Here is a 21,211-nt window from a genome sequence, read left to right on the forward strand (position 1 = left end):
TCCATGATGACTTTGTTTATCACATCTACAAAACAACGTGTGTGTTCTCCTACTATAACAATGTACTTACTTGATACTGCAACTGCCTTTACCATTGATACAAGTGCTTCTGTTAACATTATTGACACCCATACATATAACTCATTGAAAAGGCCACCTGTTTTGGAACCTGTACAAACCAAAATCTTTCCTTATGGGTCTCAAACTCCACTAGTTTCACAGTCAGCACCCTTCACCTCCAAATTACTTTAAAGGGATACTGTCATGGGAAAAAACATTTTTTTCAAAATTAATCAGTTAATAGTGCTGCTCCAGCAGAATTCTGCACTGAAATCCATTTCTCAAAAGAGCAAACAGATTTTTTTATATTCAATTTTGAAATCTGACATGGGGCTAGACATTTTGTCAATTTCCCAGCTGCCCCTGGTCATGTGACTTGTGCCTGCACTTTAGGAGAGAAATGCTTTCTGGCAGGCTGCTGTTTTTCCTTCTCAATGTAACTGAATGTGTCTCAGTGGGACATGGGTAGATCTACCAGGCAGCTGTTATCTTGTGTTAGGGAGCTGTTATCTGGTTACCTTCCCATTGTTCTTTTGTTTGGCTGCTGGGGGGAAAGGGAGGGGGGTGATATCACTCCAACTTGCAGTACAGCAGTAAAGAGTGATTGAAGTTTATCAGAGCACAAGTCACATGACCAGGGGCAGCTGGGAAATTGACAAAATGTCTAGCCCCATGTCAGATTTCAAAATTGAATATAAAAAAAAATCTGTGTGCTCTTTTGAGAAATGGATTTCAGTGCAGCATTCGGCTGGAGCAGCACTATTAACTGATTCATTTTGAAAAAAATGTTTTTTCTCATGACAGTATCCCTTTAACCTGATGCACGTCCAACGGTTTCCACCTCCAATCTGTTCAATCAGACCACATTAGTTATTGATGGCACCAGTCAGTGGTTTCTTTTCTTAAAATGCATTTATTACGACATGGGCTCTGCCCCCAAAAATTTGGCCAAATGTTTGGGGTCAGAGCCCATGTCCTAAAAAAGGCATTTTAAGAAAAGAAACCACTGACTGGTGCCGTCAATAACAAATGTGGTCTCAAACTCCACTGCCATGGACTCCCCAAAGTCCATTGCAGAGGAATAGATTAACTTTATGGCAGCCCATGCTGTACCAAAGGCACTTACAATGGACAAGTTTGTGGAAGTGACAAAACAAGACAAAACTCTACTGGCATTAATAAAAATAATTCAAACTAACAAGTGCCATGAAATTCAGAGAGACAAATTTCCAGATACTGAAGTAGATATTCATGAGCTAAAGTCCTTCTCTACTATCAGAGGAGAACTCTCCATCACTAAGGACTATCTTGTTCTCAGGGGAACTAAACTTGTAGCTCCTAGGTGTCTTCGCCAAACCATTGTAAATATTGCTCATGAAGGCCATCTTGGAATTGCACAAAAAAACTCCTGAGAGAAAAAATTTGGTTTCCCAAATCAGTATGTTGAGAATACAATAAAACACTGTTCTGCATACCAGCTGTTAACCAACTCTTCCAGGCCTGAACCACTACAGGTATTTCAGCTTCCATCAAATGTATGGGATGAAATTGCAGTAGACATGTATGGCCCACTGGCAAACAGTCAATTTATACTTGTTGTCATGGACGAATATTCACGATATCCAGAAGTTTCATTATTTTACGTCAGCTGCCAGTGTACTAACTTCTCTGGATAGTATCTTTGAAGCCTATGGCATACCTCTGGTAGTTAAGATAGATAATGGTCCTCCATTCAATGGACATACATTTCAACAATTTGCTGAATACCTTGGATTCAAACACAGGAAAATAACCCCACTCTGGCCACGGGCCAATGGAATTTTGAGAGATTCATGAGCACTCTAGGCAAAAGAGTTAAAACTGCTCAGCTGGAGAAAATTCCTCTAAGACAGGCACTATACAAGTTTTTGCGTAACTACAGAAACACCCCACTCAACAACTAATATATCTCCAGCACAACTTATCTTCAACAGACCAATTCTTACTCGACCTCCAGAGATTACTGCTACAACTACTCAACCACCAAGAGGCAAGACGACACAGCAACACAGACGCCATGCTCAATATTCTCCTGCCCAAAAGGATGACACTGTTGTCATCAACATACAACCCCACTCCATACCAGGTCACTGCACGAAAAGGAAACATGATCACAGCCACACATAATGGACACAGCATGACCCACAATTCTTCATACTTTAAGGTAGTTCCTTTACCATTGGGCATGCCTCAGACAAACAATGGAATATCAGAGTGTACTCCGCCACCCCAAGAAACTGAGCAATTGCCTAGAGGAAAAGACACACAGCCAGATGTATTTTCCTCACAAAAGGGAGATGGTGGGCCTCAAGAAAATGACGAACCATGTTCAACAAGACGGTATCCCAGAAGGCCAAGGTACCCTATATCTATACTAATTGAAGAGATTTAATCTCTATTCATAACTTGTCACATATATGCAAATCTGTTTAATTTCCGTGTTACCCTATGAGTTTGTTGGATACTTTGTTGTGTTAATATTGAAGTTAATGCATATTTTTTTTAAAAAAGGGGATGATATAATGTCTACATGTTTAAGTTACAGTGTACCTTTAAGGCAGAGAGGCAGGCTGGGTAGGAAGCAGGAACAGGAAGTAAGAGGAATAGCACAAGAGAGAAAGCAGAGGAAGGAGTGAGAACTGTACAATGAATAAAACTGAATCTCCACTGCATGCTGGATGAGTAATCTTTGCATTAAGCACACACTGAATGATGCAGACACAACAGCCCTGATGGCTTAAGAATATTATAAAAATTCTCCTACAAGAACTTACCCCAATACTTACCATTCTTTTCAAGAATGTCCTACAAGGCTCCCCCTGTGGGGTGAAGCAAATGAGGCAAAAGATCATCGTAATCCCAAAAGAGGGAAAGGACCTTACCCTCCCATCCTCAAACCGATCTCTCTGCTAAACCAAGACCTAAAACTACTAACCAAAATTATGGCAGATAGATTGTAAGCCATCCTCACCAAGTAGGCTTTCTCAAAAGATGATTCCCAGTTCAGGCCCTCCGGACAGCAACCGCTAACATATACCAATGCAACCTAGAAAAAAGAAATCATGGCATATTAATTAACCTGGATGCTGATAAAGCTTTTGACGGGATAACACATACACACATTAAGAGGCTTCTTAAATTCCAGCATTTTGGCATACAAATGCTTAACCTATTTAGAACCTTATATTCCTACACACATGTCACAGCAAATGGATTAAATAAGTATCAGGAATGGAAAGCTCAAACTCCCACAAATTGACATCCAATCACTGGTGTCTGGTGCTGAACTGGGAGTTCCACACCTGCCACAGGATCATAAATATCTCAAGTCAATTTTCCAGCAGCACACCAAGTCAGTTGTAGTGATGCAAAAAGTTACATAGTTACATAGTTAAATTGGGTTGAAAAAAGACAAAGCAGCACACCAAGTCAGTTGTAGTGATGCAAAAAGTTACATAGTTACATAGTTAAATTGGGTTGAAAAAAGACAAAGTCCATCAAGTTCAACCCATCCAAATGAAAACCCAGCATCCATACATACACCCCTCCCTACTTTTAATTAAATTCTATCTACCCATACCTATACTAACTATAGAGCTTAGTATCACAATAGCCTTTGATATAATGTCAGTCCAAAAAATCATCCAAGCCATTTATTTAGTGATTTATTTAGCCCAAAAACCACATATCAAATGGGCAACAACTAATGTTACTACATACAAAGCATCTTATATAGTGACTGGAGGAGGTATGAGAGAGAAGCCCCTCCTTTTCCTTAGTGTGACATCACCAATCCACATCCCCCTAGACAGGTGAGAATTATTTACAGTGAATAAAGTGTAATTTCTCTCCTTCTGAAGCAGCTCGGGGGGGGGGGGGGGGGGGTCACCGATCCTGTAAACTGTTAAATGGATACATTTAGTTGATACATTTCTTATATTTGTCCTTGCTGAGCAGAATCTCTGGGTTTCATTACAGGTAGCTGTTAGAATTGATACAATTGTTGCTAATACTCCAAAGATGCGGCTGAGAAATGTATCAACTCAATTTTGCAAAATTGTAACAGTTTAGAGTCTGCACCTGAATTACTGAGCTGCCAGACTCAAACACCAGAGACAAGAACATTAAACTTTAAGCTTAGATTTTGGAAAAAATGTAAAAAATAAATAATGGAAAGTAATTGAAAAAAGTCTTTATTTCTGGGGAACAATCTAAAAACAACTGAATTGAAAAAAAGTGTTTGGAAGGTGAACAACCCCTTTAATCATCGGGGCCAAAGAGTATCCATCTTGTGTATCCACATCATCTCTAATTTTCTGAGCAAAAGGGGTCAGTTTCCTCCCCTTCTTGGGACCTCTACTGATTCAATAACTTAAAATTTAAGATGGCTGTTTGAATGTTGTGCTGCATGGAAGTGTGCCAGAACAGGTAATGTGGTAAGTTCCCTACATATGGTGGATTTATGTTTCGACATATGTTTTCGATCCCGTATCTTTTGTGTAGTTTCACCCACATAGATCAAACCACAAGGGCATTTCATATATAAATGACGTATGAGGATTCACATGTTTAATATTTCTTTATCATGTATTTGTTGCCCCTATGTGGGTGGTGAAAAAAATTACCCTTTGTAAGTGAATTGCATTGGGTGCAGTGTAGACAGGGGAATATGCCGAATTTAGGATTTTGTAGAAAGCGCTGTTTAGACATTGTTTTGCCCCAATATAAACTCTCACCAATTGGTCCTTCAGATTCTTGCCCCATTTCTGAAGACTACAATACACTACCCTCTCAGACTGGACTAAACCACACCCATTCAAAAAAGCCAAAACACCTATCAAATTTCTTGGAATCCAGTTGCCGCAACATCACAAGGACATATATAAATTAAATATTAGACACACTATAGACCAAATAGAACAAGAAACTCATAAATGGCTAAACACAAATTTGGCGTTTTCAAGAAGAATCCATCTAATAAAAATTATAATATTCCCCAAATTACTGTATAAAACACAGATGTTACCATATTGCGTTTCACCAACAGATAGTAAAAGATTACAGCACATTTTAAGAGCCTTTATATGGAACAAAAAACGTTCCAGTATAAAATTCTCTATACTCCAACAACAAAAATATCAAGGTGGACTCTATCTCCCAAATATAATGAAATATAAAGAAGCAGCTCTTCTCAGATATGTTGGAGATTGGCTCCACCACAGGATAACATACACCACGATATCAGTAGACGAAACCCTGACAGAAGGGATATCACTTAACTCACTATTACATGCGCCACTACAGGAGATCCCAAAATATGTGCAAGAAAACCCGTTATTTATCTACACATATAAAACATGGCATTCTATCAGGAAAAAAAGCAAATTTATCCCTAGAGATGTCGCGAACTGTTCGCCGGCGAACTTGTTCGCGCGAACATCGGGTGTTCGCGCTCGCCGGAAGTTCGCGAACGTCGCGCGACGTTCGCCATTTTGGGTTCGCCATTGTTGGCGCTTTTTTTTGCCCTCTCACCCCAGACCAGCAGGTACATGGCAGCCAATCAGGAAGCTCTCCCCTGGACCACTCCCCTTCCCTATAAAAACCGAAGCCCTGCAGCGTTTTTTCACTCTGCCTGTGTGTGCTGAAGAGATAGTGTAGGGAGAGAGCTGCTGCCTGTTAGTGATTTCAGGGACAGTTGAAAGTTTGCTGGCTAGTAATCGTTTTGATACTGCTCTGTTATTGGAGGGACAGAAGTCTGCAGGGGTTTGAGGGACATTTAAGCTTAGGTAGCTTTGCTGGCTAGTAATCTACCTTCTACTGCAGTGCTCTGTATGTAGCTGCAGTGGGCAGCTGTCCTGCTTCTGATCTCATCTGCTGACTGCTGCAATAACAGTAGTCCTTGTAAGGACTGCTTTTATTTATTTTTTTGTTGTTTTACTACTACTACTACTACTACTACTATAAGAGCCCAGTGCTATTAGTCTAGCAGTGTTGGGGAGTGGGACTGGTGTGCTAATCTGCTGCTCCTAGTAGTTCAGCAGCACCAACTTTAATTTTTTTTTTTTAATATTCATTTTTTTTTTATTTTACTTTTTTTTATTTTACTACCGCTGTAGTAGTGTATAAGTTGACCTTTTAGGCATTATTTGCCCTGTAGGCATTATTTGCACACTGTTTTCTTCAACCCGCCATCGAGCTGTGTGACCTTGTTCACATTCTGTCTAAATATCCATAATATTACCGTCTCCAGAAAAAACACCGGAGTCACTTTTTTCAAGCAGCCATAATATATTTTACGTAATCCGTATCCACCGCTGTAGTAGTGTATACGTTGGCCTTGTAGGCATTATTTGCACACTGTTTTCTTCAACCCGCCATCGAGCTGTGTGACCTTGTTCCCATTCTGTCTAAATATCCATAATATTACCGTCTCCAGAAAAAACACCGGAGTCACTTTTTTCAAGCAGCATTCATATATTTTACGTAATCCGTATCCACCGCTGTAGTAGTGTATACGTTGGCCTTGTAGGCATTATTTGCACACTGTTTTCTTCAACCCGCCATCGAGCTGTGTGACCTTGTTCCCATTCTGTCTAAATATCCATAATATTACCGTCTCCAGAAAAAACACCGGAGTCACTTTTTTCAAGCAGCATTCATATATTTTACGTAATCCGTATCCACCGCTGTAGTAGTGTATACGTTGGCCTTGTAGGCATTATTTGCACACTGTTTTCTTCAACCCGCCATCGAGCTGTGTGACCTTGTTCCCATTCTGTCTAAATATCCATAATATTACCGTCTCCAGAAAAAACACCGGAGTCACTTTTTTCAAGCAGCATTCATATATTTTACGTAATCCGTATCCACTGCTGTAGTAGTGTATACGTTGGCCTTGTAGGCATTATTTGCACACTGTTTTCTTCAACCCGCCATCGAGCTGTGTGACCTTGTTCCCATTCTGTCTAAATATCCATAATATTACCGTCTCCAGAAAAAACACCGGAGTCACTTTTTTCAAGCAGCATTCATATATTTTACGTAATCCGTATCCACCGCTGTAGTAGTGTATACGTTGGCCTTGTAGGCATTATTTGCACAGTGTTTTCTTCAACCCGCCATCGAGCTGTGTGAGCTTGTTCACATTTTGTCTAAATATTGATAATATTATCGTCTCTAGAAAAACCACTTGAGTTACTTTTTTTCAAGCAGCATTCATATATTTTACGTAATCCGTATCCACCGCTGTAGTAGTGTATACGTTGACCTTGTAGGCATTATTTGCACACTGTTTTCTTCAACCCGCCATCGAGCTGTGTGACCTTGTTCACATTTTGTCTAAATATTGATAATATTATCGTCTCTAGAAAAACCACTTGAGTTACTTTTTTTCAAGCAGCATTCATATATTTTACGTAATCCGTATCCACCGCTGTAGTAGTGTATACGTTGACCTTGTAGGCATTATTTGCACACTGTTTTCTTCAACCCGCCATCGAGCTGTGTGAGCTTGTTCACATTTTGTCTAAATATTGATAATATTATCGTCTCTAGAAAAACCACTTGAGTTACTTTTTTTCAAGCAGCATTCATATATTTTACGTAATCCGTATCCACCGCTGTAGTAGTGTATACGTTGACCTTGTAGGCATTATTTGCACACTGTTTTCTTCAACCCGCCATCGAGCTGTGTGACCTTGTTCACATTTTGTCTAAATATTGATAATATTATCGTCTCTAGAAAAACCACTTGAGTTACTTTTTTTCAAGCAGCATTCATATATTGTACGTAATCCGTATCCACCGCTGTAGTAGTGTATACGTTGACTTTGTAGGCATTATTTGCACAGTGTTTTCTTCAACCCGCCATCTAGCTGTGTGTATTATCGTTTCCAGAAAAACCAACTGAGTTTTTGTTGTTGTTGTTGTTTTTTTAAAAATAATGCCAGGCAAAGGCAGGCCGCCACGCAGAGGCCGTGCTAGGGGCCGTGCTGCTATGCAATCCTGTGGCCCTAGCAAATTGCCCAGTTTTAAAAAGCCAATGACCCTGAACTCCCAAAATGCTGAAGAGGTAGTTGACTGGCTTACACAGCACACCCCATCCTCTACCGTTTCTAACTTTACCACAACATCCTCCTCATCCTCCACTGCTATGGCCACCCCACGTAACACTTCCTCCACCACCGGTGCCCCTTCTTCACTGGGGTCAGAGGAGTTATTTTCCAATGAGTTTCTTGAACTGAGTAATGCGCAACCATTATTGCCAGAAGAAGATGAAGGAGATGAGGACCTTACACCAGATTTAATTCTGGCAGAGAACACGATAGAGATGGACATAATGAGTGATGAGGAGGAGGTCCCCGCTGCTGCTTCCTTCTGTGATGTGTCAGAAGAAATTGATGCATCTGAGGAGAATGATGATGAGGAGATTGATGTTTTGTGGGTGCCTAGTAGAAGAGAGCAAGAGGAGGGTAGTTCAGATGGAGAGACGGAGAGTCAGAGAGGCAGTAGGAGAATAAGACTTAGAAGAAGCAGGGAGGACAGCCCGCAGGGATCAGCAGGGCAACAACATGTATCGGCACCTGTGTTCAGCCGGCCAACGCACCCGCCATTGCCGCCAATACCGCCAACTCCGCCAACTTCTACTGTTACCGCCAGATCGCACACTTCCAAAAAGTCAGCAGTGTGGGATTTTTTTAATGTGTGTGCCTCTGACAAAAGCATTGTAATTTGCAATGAGTGCAGTCAGAAACTGAGCCTTGGTAAGCCCAACAGCCACATAGGTACAACTTCTATGCGAAGGCACATGAGCGGCAAGCACAAAGCACTTTGGGAGCAACACCTCAAAGGCAACAGGCAAACTAAAAGCCACACTCCTTCTGGTCCAGCATCTTACTGCTCTACCTCTGCTCTCCTTGACCCGTCTGAACCACCCTCCACTCCGCCTTCCACCTTGACCACCTGTTCCCATTCCCAGTCATCTGCCACCAGCCAAGTTTCTGTGAAGGCCATGTTTGAGCGTAAGAAGCCAATGTCTGACTGTCACCCCCTTGCCCGGCGTCTGACAGCTGGCTTGTCTGCACTCTTAGCCCGCCAGCTTTTACCATACCAGCTGGTGGACTCTGAGGCCTTCCGCAAATTTGTAGCAATTGGGACACCGCAGTGGAAGGTACCCAGCCGCAATTTTTTTTCTAAAAAGGGAATACCACACCTGTACCAACATGTGCAGAGCCAAGTTACCGCATCTCTGTCACTTAGTGTTGGGCCAAAGGTCCATATGACTACTGACGCATGGTCCTCCAAGCATGGTCAGGGCAGGTATGTCACCTACACTGCCCACTGGGTGAACTTGGTAATGGCTGGGAAGCAGGGAATGGGTAGCTCAACAACAACAGTGGAGTTGGTGTCACCGCCACGGATTGCACGCGGTTCTGCCACCACCTCTACTCCTCCATCGCTCTCTACCTCGTCTTCTTCTTCTTCTTACTCTGCTGCTGGGTCCTCCTTCTCCTCCTCCACACCTGTGCACCCCCAGCTCCCCCTAGGCTATTCGACGTGCCAGGTACGCCGTTGTCACGCTGTCTTGGGGATGACGTGCCTGGAAAGCAAAAACCATACCGGATCTGTACTCCTGTCATCTCTGCAGTCACAGGCCGATCGGTGGCTGACCCCACACCAACTGCAGATCGGAAAAGTGGTGTGTGACAATGGAAGCAATCTGTTGGCAGCGTTGAGACTAGGCAATTTAACACATGTGCCCTGCATGGCACATGTGTTAAATTTAATAGTCCAACGTTTTGTCTCCAAGTACCCAGGATTCCAGGACGTTCTCACCCAGTCCAGAAAGGTGTCGGCCCATTTCAGACGTTCCTACACAGCCATGGCACGCCTTGCTGACATTCAGCAGCGCTACAACATGCCAGTCAGGCGTTTGATTTCTGACAGCCAGACTCGCTGGAATTCAACGCTCCTTATGTTGGAACGTCTGCTGCAACAACAAAGGGCCGTCAACGAGTACCTTTTTGAACTGGGTGGTAGGACTGGATCTGCACAGCTGGGGATTTTTTTCCCCCGTTACTGGGTGCTTATGCGCGATGCCTGCAGGCTCATGCGACCTTTTGAAGAGGTGACAAATATGGTCAGTCGCACCGAAGGCACCATCAGCGACCTAATACCCTTCGCTTTCTTCCTGGAGCGTGCCGTGCGACGAGTGACAGATGAGGCTGTAGACCAGCGTGACGAGGAGCTGGAAGCGCACGATTTCTGGTCGGAATCACCAGAACGAACCCAGGCACCTGCTGCAACGCAGGGAGAGGTGCCAGAAGTGGAGTCAGAGGAGGAAGGTGGCTTTGTGGAGGAGGAGGAGGAGGACCAACAGGAGCAGGCTTCCCAGGGGGCTAGTGGTGACCTTTTGGGGACCCCTGGTCTTGTACGTGGCTGGGGGGAGGAGACCGTGGATGATGCAGTCCTTGATAATGAGGAAGCGGAGATGGATAGCTCTGCATCCAACCTTGTGAGAATGGGGTCTTTCATGCTGTCATGCCTGTTGAAGGACCCCCGTATCAAGAGGCTTAAGGAGAAGGACCTGTACTGGGTCGCAACGCTACTAGACCCTCGGTACAAGCATAAAGTGTCAGAAATGTTACCAACATACCACAAGTCCGAAAAGATGCGGCATTTACAAACCAGCCTGCAAAACATGTTGTACAATGCTTTTAAGGGTGATGTCACTTCAGGAACTCATCAACATTCCAGGGGCAGAGGTGCCAGTAATCCTGCCACGAGCACACCTGCAAGGACAAAGCCCTTTGGCCAGTCTGTAACGTCAGACATGCAAATGTTTTTCTGTCCAAGGCAGCGCCACAACCCTTCTGGATCCACCCTCAAAGAACGCCTCGACCGGCAGGTAGCGGACTACCTGGCATTAACTGCAGATATCGACACTCTGAGGAGCGATGAACCCCTGGACTACTGGGTGCGCAGGCTTGATCTGTGGCCAGAGCTGTCACAATTTGCCATGAACCTCTTGTCTTGCCCAGCCTCAAGTGTGCTCTCAGAAAGGACCTTCAGTGCAGCAGGAGGGATTGTAACTGAGAAGAGAACTCGCCTAGGTCACAAAAGTGTCGATTACCTGACCTTTATTAAAATGAATGAGGGGTGGATCTCGGAGGGTTACTGCACGCCGGAAGACTTGTTCTGACTTCTATGCAGCTGTCCTTCTCTTCAAGCCTCATGACTCCACACACAGCTGTCCTTTAGCGTCCTCCTCCTCCCTCCGCCACCGTTACAAACTAGGGTGCAAACCCTACTGGTTTAATTTTTTCTGGCCTCTGTGCTTCAGTGGCTGCAACCAAAAAAACTGGGCAAACAATGTCTACAAGGTCAACGTATGGCAAAAAATGACTATTTTCAGCATTTATATGGCATATTTTTTCTGGCAACTGTGCTTCAGTGGCTGCATCCAAAAAAATGCATATTTTCTGCATTTATATGGCATAATTTTTCTGGCCTCTGTGCTTCAGTGGCTGCAACCAAAAAAATGCATATTTTCTGCATTTATATGGCATAATTTTTCTGGCCTCTGTGCTTCAGTGGCTGCAACCAAAAAAATTCATATTTTCAGCATTTATATGGCATAATTTTTCTGGCAACTGTGCTTCAGTGGCTGCGACCAAAAAAATGACTATTTTCAGCATTTATATGGCATATTTTTTCTGGCCTCTGTGCTTCAGTGGCTGCGGCCAAAAAAACTGGGCAAACAATGCCTACAAGGTCAACGACGTTGACCTTGTAGGCATTGTTTGCCCAGTTTTTTGGCCGCAGCCACTGAAGCACAGAGGCCAGAAAAAATATGCCATATAAATGCTGAAAATAGTCATTTTTTGCCATACGTTGACTCAACGTATATGGCAAAAAATGACTATTTTCAGCATTTATATGGCATATTTTTTCTGGCAACTGTGCTTCAGTGGCTGCGACCAAAAAAATGCATATTTTCTGCATTTATATGGCATAATTTTTCTGGCCTCTGTGCTTCAGTGGCTGCAACCAAAAAAATTTATATTTTCAGCATTTATATGGCATAATTTTTCTGTCAACTGTGCTTCAGTGGCTGCGACCAAAAAAATGCATGTTTTCTGCATTTATATGGCATAATTTTTCTGGCCTCTGTGCTTCAGTGGCTGCAACCAAAAAAGTTTATATTTTCAGCATTTATATGGCATAATTTTTCTGGCAACTGTGCTTCAGTGGCTGCGTCCAAAAAAACTGGGCAAACAATGTCTACAAGGTCAACGTATGGCGAAAAATGACTATTTTCAGCATTTATATGGCATATTTTTTCTGGCAACTGTGCTTCAGTGGCTGCGTCCAAAAAAACTGGGCAAACAATGCCTACAAGGTCAACGTATGGCAGTTGTTTAAAGAGAACAGTAGATTACTAGCCAGCAAAGCTACCTAAGCTAAAATGTCCCTCAAATCCCTGCAGACTTCTGTCCCTCCAATACAGAGCAGTATCAAGCAGATTACTAGCCAGCAAACTTACTATCATCTGTCCCTGAAATCACTAACAGCTCTCCCCCTACACTATCTCTTCCAAGCACACACAGGCAGATTTTTCAGATACATTTTTGCCCTTGATCCCCCTCTGGCATGCCACTGTCCAGGTCGTTGCACCCTTTAAACAACTTTAAAATCATTTTTCTGGCCAGAAATGTCTTTTCTAGATGTTAAAGTTCGCCTTCCCATTGAAGTCTATGGGGTTCGCGAACCGTTCGCGAACCGCTCGCATTTTTGCGCAAGTTCGCGAATATGTTCGCGAACTTTTTTTCCGACGTTCGCTACATCCCTATTTATCCCCCTTCAATTCCATACATCTAACTTGGATCAACAACAAAACATTTACTCCAAGGCTAAATAGTCTAATATTTAAAACATGGCAAACAAACGGCTTACAAAATCAAAGACTTGATTGCGAATAATAACACAATGCAACCCATTCCAGACTTAACATAGAAATATCCATTCTTACAGACTCAGCAATTCTTCCTACTACAATTAACACATTTCACCACACAAAACTGACTAAATAAACAGAAAAAGATAAAAACAACCCTATAGACTCGTTATGGCTTAAACATGACACAATCAAATCGACTGTACAAATCTATAAACAGATTAGGGCAACAATAGATGTAGACAATGCCACCACACGTTTCACAGCTAGTATGTACCAAGAAATGTCTTTACAAATTCTACATAACACTTGACACCACTAAAGAGATTCCACATTGGCACCACAATCTCAGACAGTTGCTTGAAATGCGGAGAAGCGAGAGCAGATATGATACACTGCTTATGGTCATGCCCACTCATACAAAAATATTGGGAGGAAATAGCCAGTTACTGTCTACATGGGCTATATTTAGTAAACTGTTGCCCACCTAAACATCTCTAAACCAGAAAAAGCTTTAGCAGAATGACTAGCAGCGGCAGTTAGGAAAGCCATTTTACACACATGGTTATCCCTATCTCCTCCACCTATATCTCTAGTACAACAAAAATTACAACACATTTTTCATCTAGATTGGGTGAAAACCTTGACAAACAAAGAAAACACAGAAACATTCTTTGATACCTGGCTAACATACATAAACACTCTTCCACCAACTAAAAAAATGCTAGCCACACAAACTTTCCAACACACCACTTGGTATGAAAGAGAAATACTGAAAGGAACCTAGCTTGTCTGAGAAGCAGAACAACTATTAATGATTGCAGAAAATTTCCAACAACAAATCACAACGGAACCCTCCAGGAGTCATTACCTCAACAGACTGTTTACAAGTCCTTTATTATAATCATAAAACACATGTAACTTACCCTACTGCCTACAGGAAGCAAACAGATAAAGCGGTCCATATACTCAAAAGATAGAGATACACCTGAACTGTCCTGATGGTCACCTTGGTAAGATCTAAAACTGTTAATTACCAACTATATTTCTTTAAAATGTAATTTGTACTTGACATTTATACTGTTATTTTATTTTACTTCATCTGTTATATTTAATTTTACTTGTAAAGCACAAGAAAATAAAAACATTTTGAAAAAAAAATCAATACATTGAGAGAAAATGTTTAAATATGTGTTCATATACATACATATATATATATATATATATATATATATATATATATATATATATATATATATATATATATATATATATATATATATATATATATATATATATATATATATATATATATATATATATATATATATATATATATATATATATATATTCCAAAAAGGATCAGCACTCACAGGACTTAAAATTCTGAAGTAGGTTTATTAGAAAAACAGCTTTAGGACTAACATTTTGGCCCCCTCACTTTGAGAAAGGCCCCGGAGGGGGCCGAAACGTTAGTCCTAAAGCTGTTTTTCTAATAAACCTACTTTAGAATTTTAAGTCCTGTGAGTGCTGATCCTTTTTGGAATGGATGGAGATGATTTACCGATCGTCCACCCAGGCAAATTAACACTTTTTAATCGAGAGTGCTGACCTTCTGGTGGTTTGTATATATATATATATATATATATATATATATATATATATATATATATATATATATATATATATATACGCGCTCGCATGACTTTTACAGTGCAAACAAATTCTCAATTTATTTCAACGTTTCAGCTCACAACTTAAGCCGTCCTATATATATACATACACACATATAATTTATATTTAGTCATTACCAAACTAGCTTATTAGAAATGTATTTGCTTTAATTAATATTAGCTATATTTTTGTTATTGTTAGAGACAATTGTATTTCACATGTTTTTGCACAGAAATGTTTAGATTGTAAACTCTATTAAACAGGACCCTTTTCCTCTTGTATATGTTATCAGTTGTATTTTTGTTGTTATCTACAGTATGTTTGATGTGTATGCTCTGCCGAACATGATGGCACTTACTGTATAAAGTTAATAACAATAATGTTTAAACATGTCTGTATCTGCTTTTAACACAAGATGGAGCTGTTATACACATTAGGGGAAGTTCAGAACTATATGCTACTATGGAAACCTGTTATTGGAGCAAGACACACTTGTATTTCAGACTCAAAACATTCATGGATGCAGGATTGCAAATAATTGTCACAATAAATATAAACATTCAAATATCATTTGAAATTGTTTGCTGGTTTTACAGGGGAAGATATGTCTTTGTACTAGTCGAATTTATGTGCAAAGGGAAATCTATGACGTTTTCCTAAAAAGGTTTGTGGAAGTGGATGGTGGGAGCATCCTCAGATTCAACTGCATCCATGTGAGCACTGATAAGCGTGAAACACCTAAAAAAGGTAATTTAATCTTTGTAATCTTAAACTACACTGTGTTGCTCCTGTATGTTAAATTTCTTCTACTCACTGATCCCCAACCAGTGGCTTGTGAACAACATGTAGCTCGCCCACCCCTTTGATGTTGATCCAAGTGGCCTCAAAGCAGGTGCCTATTTTTCAATTACTGGCTTGAAGGCAAGTATTGGTTGCATAAAAACAAGGTGTACTGCCAAACAGATATCTCCTGTAGGCTGCCAGTCCACATAGAAGTACCAAATAGCCAGTCATGTCCTTGGCACCCATGGGACATTTTTAATTTTTTCATTCTTCTGTTGCTCCCCAACTCTTTTTACATTTCATTGTAGCTCATGGTAAAAAGGTACGAAACACACTTGTCCACAAGAGGGTGCTAGTAGGGTGCATATTCATCTTTGTTCTATGTTGGTTTGCAAACCTCTTGACGGTACTGTCTATACTTTGGTCCTTCCTTAAAAACACTGTTAGGCACAATTATCCATCAGCTTATCAGATATTTACTTTTATTATTCAAATTTCACAAGACAAATTGAGCACATCTTATTGTGCACACATACTGGAGCTCATTTATCAACACAGGGCAAATTTGCCCATGGGCAGTTACCTATAGCAACCAATCGGTGATTAGCTTTCTAAATTCAGCTGCATTTAGAACAATGAATGCAATTTGGTTACTTCCCATGGGCAAATTTGCCCAGTGTTGATGAATGACCCCCACTATATTCTAATGATGGTTGGTGTCGATGATTTATCGTTGAACAAAGGTCACCATGGAAGTGCATCTGTTATCACAACATTTAATTCTATGCTGCAAATTCTGATGCATATCACATGCTACCATTATTTTAATATTTTAAATTGTGTTCCTTAGGTTAGGAGCTATGTGAATAAAGCACTGGAAGAAGGTGCTACTGTGCTTTGTGGCGAAGGAGTGGATGCCTTAAATATTCCATCAAAAAATAAAGAAGGTTATTTCATGCTGCCTACAGTAATCCTTCATGAGACACTTTGGGGTTCATCTGTTATTGCAATCATTTTAACTATTCATGGGAGATAATTTGAAATGGTTTGCTCATCTTTAATTATACATATAACTTATTTACAGAAGATGCAGTTACTATAGGCAGTCATGTCACTGAGAATACTACTCAGCCTGGTGACTCTTTGACAGAACAATTCTATGTTCATAATATAGGAAGTTTAGCAAGTTACAAACCCTTAAAATGACTTGGGCATAAAGATACTGTCAGAGACCAATACTATGAATATAGTCACGTGACACATTCCTTTAAATGTGTGACACTATATTATTTGATATCTGTAAGCAGGCGACCAGAGCATGAAACTAAAAGTCTTATTTTCAAGGAAGTGTAGTTTAAAAGTGTTTCCTCTTTTGCGTCTCACCCTCCCAAATTGTAACCTAAAATAGAACTGTATTACTGGAAAAAGGAAAACCTGTTCCTGTTTAACTTATCCCTGACCCTTTGTATCATAAGTCTGTCATGTGGTCCCTAATTAATGATTAAATGATGACCTTTATAGCGACTGAAGGAAATATACCATACAAATATAGCAGCCCTCAGCCTATTATCTTTCACCATCCCAGTATGAGCAAGCCTCATGTTAGTTTGTGTAACCTCTCGGCTGGCTCCTTCCTTTCTCTGAAATCTATCACGAACAAGGGTGCAAACTGCATAGACTTTCTACAGTAACATATCTGATAATGAAGCTTGAATTCCTATTTCCAAAAATGTCAGATTGTCAAATGTATTTGTGGCCTACCTGCTTATTTTGTATAGGTAACTCCTACAATTTATATTATCTTACATATTCCAAACCTTTATTATTTTAGCTAATCTTCTTATTCTCTCTTAAATATCTGACACTCATTTATTATAATTGTATTCTATGCTATGGGTTTTGTAAGAGCCCTTTAGTAATATCATTTAGCAAAATCTGATTCACACTAACCAACTCCTCTAACTCCTCTAATGTTGAGTCAAGGCTTGGGGTACGATAAATCCACAAATCCAGTGGTAGACCCAGATGGAAGCAATTTTATGTCTTGATGAAGTTGAACGACGGGTCTAGTGATGGAGCAGAGTCATTGCAAGGCTAAGGTGAAGCTGATAGAGATGCAGAGATGCAGGCGATGGTTGGGTGAGAGATGAGGATAGAAGCAACACACAAGCAGATCCAGCCTTTCTGGCCCATGCTTGAAGCACAACCAATGTCAAACTCTCTTCAGCGCATTGCACCATGTGACCAGACTGTCTCAAATTGCTGCTGTTAAAAAAAACCTGTTATTAGTAGGGATGTTGCGGACTGTTCGCCCGGCGAACTTGTTCGCGCGAACATCGACTGTTCGCGCTCGCCGAATGTTCGCGAACGTCGCGCGACGTTCGCCATTTTGGGTTTGCCTTACCTGGCGCTTTTTTTTGACCTCTCACCCCAGACCAGCAGATACATGGCAGCCAATCAGGAAGCTCTCCCTCCTGGACCACCCCCACACCCCCTGGACCACTCCCCTTCCATATATAAACTGAAGCCCTGCAGCGTTTTTTCATTCTGCCTGTGTGTGCTTGCAAGAGCTAGTGTAGGGAGAGAGCTGTTACTGATTTCACTGATTTCTTTGAGGGACAGTTGATAGTAAGTTTGCTGGCTAGTAATCTACTTGATACTGCTCTGTATTGGAGGGACAGAAGTCTGCAAGGATTTGAGGGACATTTTAGTTTAGGTAGCTTTGCTGGCTAGTAATCTACCTTCTACTGCAGTGCTCTGTATGTAGCTGCCTGCTGTGGGCACTGATCTCTTCTGATCTCATCTGCTGACTGCTGTAATAACCCAATAGTCCTTGTAAGGACTGCTTTTATTTTCTTTTTTGTTGTTTTACTTTGCTACTTTAACAGCCCAGTGCTATTAGTCTAGCTGTGTTGGGGAGTGGGACTGGTGTGCTGCTGTGCTGCTCCTAGTAGTTCAGCAGCAGCAACCCAAGAATTTTTTTTTTTTAATATACATATATTTTTTTTTTCTTTTACTTATCTTACTGTTCTTTAACGTGTACAGTGCTGTTGCTGTTCTTCATAGTAGTGCACCAATAGTAGTGCACTTGCAGGCATTATTTGCCCAGTGTGTTCTTCAAACAACAACCATCTAGCTGTGTGAGCTTGTTCACATTCTGTCTAAATATCAATAATAATACCGTCTCCAGAAACACCACCCGAGTGACGTTTTTCAGGCAGCAATAATATATTCCGTATCCACTGCTGTAGTAGTGTATACGTTGACCTTGTAGGCCTTGTTTGCCCAGTGTGTTCTTCATTTTCAAACAACGGCCATCTAGCTGTGTGAGCTTGTTCACATTCTGTCTAAATATCAATAATAATACCGTCTCTAGAAACACCACCCGAGTGACGTTTTTCAGGCAGCAATAATATATTCCGTATCCACTGCTGTAGTAGTGTATACGTTGACCTTGTAGGCCTTGTTTGCCCAGTGTGTTCTTCATCTTCAAACAACTCCTATCTAGCTGTGTGAGCTTGTTCACATTCTGTCTAAATATCAATAATAATACCGTCTCTAGAAACACCACCCGAGTGACGTTTTTCAGGCAGCAATAATATATTCCGTATCCACTGCTGTAGTACTGTATACGTTGACCTTGTAGGCCTTGTTTGCCCAGTGTGTTCTTCATCTTCAAACAACTCCTATCTAGCTGTGTGAGCTTGTTCACATTCTGTCTAAATATCAATAATAATACCGTCTCTAGAAACACCACCCGAGTGACGTTTTTCAGGCAGCAATAATATATTCCGTATCCACTGCTGTAGTACTGTATACGTTGACCTTGTAGGCCTTGCCCAGTGTGTTCTTCATCTTCAAACAACTCCCATCTAGCTGTGTGAGCTTGTTCACATTCTGTCTAAATATCAATAATAATACCGTCTCTAGAAACACCACCCGAGTGACGTTTTTCAGGCAGCAATAATATATTCCGTATCCACTGCTGTAGAAGTGTATACGTTGACCTTGTAGGCCTTGTTTGCCCAGTGTGTTCTTCATCTTCATTTTCAAACAACTCCCATCTAGCTGTGTGAGCTTGTTCACATTCTGTCTAAATATCAATAATAATACCGTCTCTAGAAACACCACCCGAGTGACGTTTTTCAGGCAGCAATAATATATTCCGTATCCACTGCTGTAGTAGTGTATACGTTGACCTTGTAGGCCTTGTTTGCCCAGTGTGTTCTTCATTTTCAAACAACTCCCATCTAGCTGTGTGAGCTTGTTCACATTCTGTCTAAATATCAATAATAATACCGTCTCTAGAAACACCACCCGAGTGACGTTTTTCAAGCAGCAATAATATATTCCGTATCCACTGCTGTAGTAGTGTATACGTTGACCTTGTAGGCATTGTTTGCCCAGTGTGTTCTTCATTTTCAAACAACGGCCATCTAGCTGTGTGAGCTTGTTCACATTCTGTCTAAATATCAATAATAATACCGTCTCCAGAAACACCGCCTGAGTGACGTTTTTCAAGCAGCAATAATATATTCCGTATCCACTGCTGTAGTAGTGTATACGTTGACCTTGTAGGCATTGTTTGCCCAGTGTGTTCTTCATTTTCAAACAACGGCCATCTAGCTGTGTGAGCTTTTTCACATTCTGTCTAAATATCAGTAATAATACCGTCTCCAGAAACACCACCTGAGTGACGTTTTTCAAGCAGCAATAATATATTCCGTATCCACTGCTGTAGTAGTGTATACGTTGACCTTGTAGGCCTTGTTTGCCCAGTGTGTTCTTCATCTTCAAACAACTCCCATCTAGCTGTGTGAGCTTGTTCACATTCTGTCTAAATATCAATAATAATACCGTCTCTAGAAACACCACCCGAGTGACGTTTTTCAGGCAGCAATAATATATTCCGTATCCACTGCTGTAGAAGTGTATACGTTGACCTTGTAGGCCTTGTTTGCCCAGTGTGTTCTTCATCTTCATTTTCAAACAACTCCCATCTAGCTGTGTGAGCTTGTTCACATTCTGTCTAAATATCAATAATAATACCGTCTCTAGAAACACCACCCGAGTGACGTTTTTCAGGCAGCAATAATATATTCCGTATCCACTGCTGTAGAAGTGTATACGTTGACCTTGTAGGCCTTGTTTGCCCAGTGTGTTCTTCATCTTCATTTTCAAACAACTCCCATCTAGCTGTGTGAGCTTGTTCACATTCTGTCTAAATATCAATAATAATACCGTCTCTAGAAACACCACCCGAGTGACGTTTTTCAGGCAGCAATAATATATTCCGTATCCACTGCTGTAGAAGTGTATACGTTGACCTTGTAGGCCTTGTTTGCCCAGTGTGTTCTTCATCTTCATTTTCAAACAACTCCCATCTAGCTGTGTGAGCTTGTTCACATTCTGTCTAAATATCAATAATAATACCGTCTCCAGAAACACCACCTGAGTTGTTGTTGTTGTTTTAAAAATAATGCCAGGCAAAGGCAGGCCGCCACGCAGAGGCACTAGGGGCCGTGCTGCTATGCTATCCTGTGGCCCTAGGAAATTGCCCAGTTTTAAAAAGGCAATGACCCTGAACTCCCAAAATGCTGAAGAGGTAGTTGACTGGCTTACACAGCACACCCCATCCTCTACCGTTTCTAACTTTACCACAACATCCTCATCCTCCACTGCTATGGCCACCCCACGTAA

At 41.1% G+C, this 21,211-nt stretch overlaps 1 pseudogene; it reads left to right on the top strand.

The window, feature by feature from the left end:
- The window catches only part of LOC121394103, a 41,549-nt pseudogene that overhangs the window by 11,502 nt on the left and 8,836 nt on the right, over positions 1-21,211 (top strand).

Source organism: Xenopus laevis, chromosome 5S, assembly GCF_017654675.1.
Source record: "Xenopus laevis strain J_2021 chromosome 5S, Xenopus_laevis_v10.1, whole genome shotgun sequence".
NCBI classification, from domain to species: Eukaryota; Metazoa; Chordata; class Amphibia; order Anura; family Pipidae; genus Xenopus; species Xenopus laevis.